Here is a 5,267-nt window from a genome sequence, read left to right on the forward strand (position 1 = left end):
GAAGGTACTTGGTGACTTTACTGCACCTACTCCCGACTTCTATGGGAGAAGCATCTCAATCCCTGCCATTGGAGCAAACAAATTTGAGCTTAAGCCTCAATTAGTTTCTCTAATGCAACAGAATTACAAGTTTCATGGACTTCCATTGGAAGATCCTCATCAGTTCTTAGCTGAATTCTTGCAAATCTGTGACACTGTCAAGACCAATGGGGTTGACCCTGAAGTCTACAGACTTATGCTTTTTCCTTTTGCTGTAAGAGACAGAGCTAGGACATAGTTGGATTCACAATCTAAAGAAAGCCTGAACTCTTGGGAAAATCTAGTTAATGCCTTCTTGGAAAAGTTCTTTCCACCTCAAAAATTGAGCAAGCTTAGAGTGGAAGTCCAAACCTTCAGACAGAAGGAAGGTGAATCCCTCTATGAAGCTTGGGAAAGATACAAGCAATTGATTAGAAGATGTCCTCCTGACATGCTTTCTGAATGGAGCATCATAGGTATTTTCTATGATGGTCTGTCTGAACTATCCAAGATGTCATTGGATAGCTCTGCTGGAGGATCTCTTCATCTAAAGAACACGCCTGCAGAAGCTCAGGAACTCATTGAAATGGATGTAAATAACCAATTCATGTACACTTCTGAAAGGAATCCTGTGAATAATGGGATAGCTCAGAGGAAAGGAGTTCTTGAGATTGATACTCTGAATGCCATATTGGCTCAGAATAAAATATTGACCCAACAAGTTAATATGATTTCTCAGAGTCTGTCTGGAATGCAAGCAGCAACAGGCAGTACTAAGGAAGCTTCCTCTGAAGAAGAAGCTTATGATCCTAAGAACCCAGTAATGGAAGAGGTGAATTACATGGGAGAACCCTATGGAAACACCTATAATCCTTCATGGAGAAATCATCCAAATCTCTCATGGAAGGATTAACAGAGACCTCAACAAGGTTTCTACAACAACAATGGTGGAAGAAACAGGTTTAGCAATATCAAACCTTTTCCATCATCTTCTCAGCAACAGACAGAGAATTCTAAGCAAAGCCACTTTGACTTAGCAACCATTGTCTCTGATCTAATCAAAACCACTCAAAGTTTCATGACTGAAACAAGGTCCTCCATTAGAAATTTGGAGGCACAAGTGGGTCAATTGAGTAAGAAAATTACTGAACTCCCTCCTAGTACTCTCCCAAGAATTACAGAAGAGAATCCAAAAAAAGAGTGCAAGGCCATAACCACAACCCACATGGCCGAACCTGGAGAGGAGGAAGAGGCAGTGATCTCCACTGAGGAAGACCTCAATGGACGTCCACTGACCTCTATGGAATTCCCTAATGAGGAACCATGGGAATCTGAGGCTCACACTGAGACCATAGAGATTCCAGTGAATTTACTTTTGTCATTCATGAGCTCTAATGAGTATTCTTCCTCTGAAGAGGATGAAGATATTACTGAAGAGCAAGTTGCTAAGTACCTTGGGGCAATCATGAAGCTAAATGCCAAGTTGTTTGGTAATGAGACTTGGGAGGATGAACCTCCATTGCTCATCAAAGAACTGGATAACCTGACTAGGCAGAAATTACCTCTGAAGAGACAAGATCCTGGAAAGTTCTCAATACCTTGTACCATAGGCACCATGACCTTTGAAAAGGCTCTGTGTGACCTAGGGTCAAGCATAAACCTCATGCCTCTCTCTGTAATGGAGAAGCTAGGGATCATTGAGGTGCAAGCTGCAAGAATCTCACTGGACATGGCAGACAATTCAAAGAAACAGGCTTATGGACTTGTAGAGGATGTCTTGGTAAAAGTTGAAGGCCACTACATCCATGCTGACTTCATAATCCTAGAGACTGGGAAGCGTATAGATGAATCTATCATCCTTGGCAGACCCTTCCTAGCCATAGCAAAAGCTGTGATTAATGTTGACAGAGGAGAATTGATCATTCAAGTGAATGAAGACTCCCTTGTGTTTAAAGCTCAAGGATATCCCTCTGTCACCATGGAGAGAAAGCATGAAGAGCTTCTCTCAATACAGAGTCAAACAGAGCCCCCACAGTCAAACTCTAAGTTTGGTGTTGGGAGGCCACAGCCAAACTTTAAGTTTTGTGTTGAACCCCCACATTCAAACTCTAAGTTTGGTGTTGGGAGGTTCCAACATTGCTCTGAACATCTGTGAGGCTCCATGAGAGTTCACTGTCAAGCTATTGACATTAAAGAAGCAATTGTTGGGAGGCAACCCAATCTTTAACTTATCTATGTTAAATTTCTATTTTCTTTTCCTATTTTATGTTTTCTGCAGGTTGATGATCATGAGAAGTCACAAAAACAATTGAAGAAGCAAAAACAGAAGGAAAAACAGAATGAAAAATAGAACACCCTGGAGGAGAAACTTACTGGCGCTTAAACGCCAGTAAGGGTAGCAGAATGGGTGTTAAACGCCCAGTCTGGCACCATTCTGGGCGTTTAACGCCAGAAATGGGCACCAGACTGGCGTTTAACGCCAGGAATGTGCAAGAAGCTGGCGTTAAACACCAGAAATGGGCAGCAGCCTGGCGTTTAACGCCAGGATTGGCAGCAACGGCTTTTTTGTACGCCACATGGTGCAGGGATGAGAAATCCTTGACACCTCAGGATCTGTGGACCCCACAAGATCCCCACCTGCCCCATCTCTCTCTCTTCTTCTTCCATTCACCAATCACCTCAATACCTCTTCCCAAAAACCCCTCACCTATCTAATCCCACCATTCTCTTCACCACTCACATCCATCCTTCATAAAACCTCACCTACCTCACCATTCAAATTCAAACCACTTTCCCACCCAAACCCACCCATAATGGCCGAACCACACCCCCCTCTCCACTCCTATATAAACCCATCTTCACCCTTTCATTTTCACACAACCTAAACACTACTTCTCCCCCTTGGCCGAAACACAAATCCCTCCTCTATCTCCTCTATTTCTTCTTCTTCTACTCTCTTCTTTCTTCTTTTTCTCGAGGACGAGCAACCTTCTAAGTTTGGTGTGGTAAAATCTAAAGCTTTTTGTTTTTCCATAACCATTTATGGCACCAAAGGCCGGAGGAACCTCTAGAAAGAGAAAAGGGAAGGCAAAAGCTTCCACCTCCGAGTCATTGGAGATGGAGAGATTCCTCTCAAGGGTGCAGCAAGACCACTTCTATGAAGTTGTGGCCAAGAAGAAGGTGATCCCCGAGGTCCCTTTTAAGCTCAAAAAGGGCGAATATCCGGAGATCCGACATGAGATCCGAAGAAGAGGTTGGGAAGTTCTCACCAACCCTATTCAATAAGTCGGAATCTTAATGGTTCAAGAGTTCTATGCCAATGCATGGATCACCAAGAACCATGATCAAAGTGTGAACCCGGACCCCAAGAATTGGCTTACAATGGTCCGAGGGAAATACTTAGACTTTAATCCGGAAAATGTAAGGTTGGCATTCAACTTGCCCATGATGCAAGGAGATGCACACCCATACACTAGAAGGGTCAACTTTGATCAAAGGTTGGACCAAGTCCTTATGGACATCTGTGAAGAGGGCGCTCAATGGAAGAGAGATTCAAGAGGGAAGCCGGTTCAACTAAGAAGGCATGACCTCAAGCCCGTGGCTAGGGGATGGTTGGAGTTCATCCAACGCTCAATCATTCCCACTAGCAATCGGTCTGAAGTTACTATAGACCGGGCTATCATGATTCATAGCATCATGATTAGAGAGGAAGTAGAAGTTTATGAAGTTATATCCCAAGAACTCTACAAAGTGGCGGACAACTCCTCCACTGTGGCAAGGTTAGCCTTCCCTCATCTCATCTGTCACCTCTGCAATTCAGCTGGAATTGACATAGAGGAAGACATCCTCATTGTTCAGGAAAGGATGGAGCAAACAAGAGATCCCACTCATGGACAAGAGCATGAGGAAATTCCTCATCATGAAATCCCTGAGATACCTCAAAGGATGCATTTTCCTCCACAAAACTATTGGGAGCAAATCAACACCTCCCTAGGAGAACTAAGGGTGGAGCACCAAGAGCATTCTATCCTCCTCCATAAAATTAGAGAAGACCAAAGAACCATGAGAGAGGAGCAACAAAGGCAAGGAAGAGACATTGAGGAGCTCAAGTACTCTATAAGATCTTCAAGAGGAAGAATAAGCCGCCATCACTAAGGTGGACCCATTCTTTAATTTCTTTGTTCTTTATTTTCTGTTTTTCGAATTTTTATGCTTTATGTTTATTCATGTTTGTGTCTTTATTACATGATCACTAGTGTCTAAGTGTCTATGCCTTGAAGCTATGAAAATGAATCCATCACCCTTCTTAAATGAAAAATATTTTTAATTGAAAAAGAAAAAGAAGTGCATGAATTTTAGATATTTTTGGAATTCATTTTATATTCTCTTCTTTTTATCCTATTTGATTTTCAGTTGCTTAGGGACAAGCAACAATTTAAGTTTGGTATTGTGATGAGCGGATAATTTATACGCTTTTTGGCATTGTTTTTAGTATATTTTAATTAGTTTTTATTATGTTTTTATTAGTTTTTATTTAAAAATCATATTTTTGGACTGTACTATGAGTTTTTATATTTTTCTGTGATTTCAGGTATTTTCTGGCTGAAATTGAGGGACCTGAGCAAAAGTCTGATTCAGAGGCTGAAAAAGGACTGCAGATGCTGTTGGCTGACCTCCCTGCACTCAAAGTGGATTTTCTGGAGCTACAGAATCCCAATTGGCACACTCTCAATTGCATTGGAAAGTAGACATCCTGGTCTTTCCAGCAATATATAATAGTCCATACTTTGCCCGAGATTTGATGGCCCAAACAGGCATTCCAAGTCAGCTCAAGAATTTTGGCGTTTAACTCCAAAACTGGCATAAAAGCTGGAGTTAAACGCCCAAACTGGCACAAAAGCTGGCGTTTAACTCCAAGAAAAGTCTCTACACATGGAAGCTTCAATGCTCAGCCCAAGCACACACCAAGTGGGCCCGGAAGAAGAATTCTGCATTAATTACTGATTTCTATAAATCCTAGGCTACTAGTTCTCTATAAATAGGACCTTTTGCTATTGTATTTTCATCTATCTTTGACTCATACTTTGATAGACATTTTCACATTTGGGAGGCTGGCTTCATGGCCATGCCTAGACCTTGTTCTTATGTATTTTCAACGGTGGAGTTTCTACACACCATAGATTAAGGTGTGGAGCTCTGCTGTTCTTCATGAATTAATACAAAGTACTATTGTTTTTCTATTCCACTCA

The 5,267-nt window shown here is 41.8% G+C and overlaps 1 non-coding gene across 1 annotated transcript; it reads right to left on the minus strand.

Annotated features, from left to right (window-relative positions):
* Positions 1-367: 367 nt before the first annotated feature.
* LOC148565320 (small nucleolar RNA R71) lies at positions 368-475 on the minus strand. Its single transcript, XR_015885434.1, has one exon. It is a non-coding gene; the product is annotated as a small nucleolar RNA R71 (small nucleolar RNA).
* Positions 476-5,267: the final 4,792 nt, after the last annotated feature.

The sequence above is a fragment of the Arachis ipaensis genome, chromosome B5 (assembly GCF_059453495.1).
Source record: "Arachis ipaensis isolate K30076 ecotype BB chromosome B5, ASM5945349v1, whole genome shotgun sequence".
NCBI lineage: Eukaryota > Viridiplantae > Streptophyta > Magnoliopsida > Fabales > Fabaceae > Arachis > Arachis ipaensis.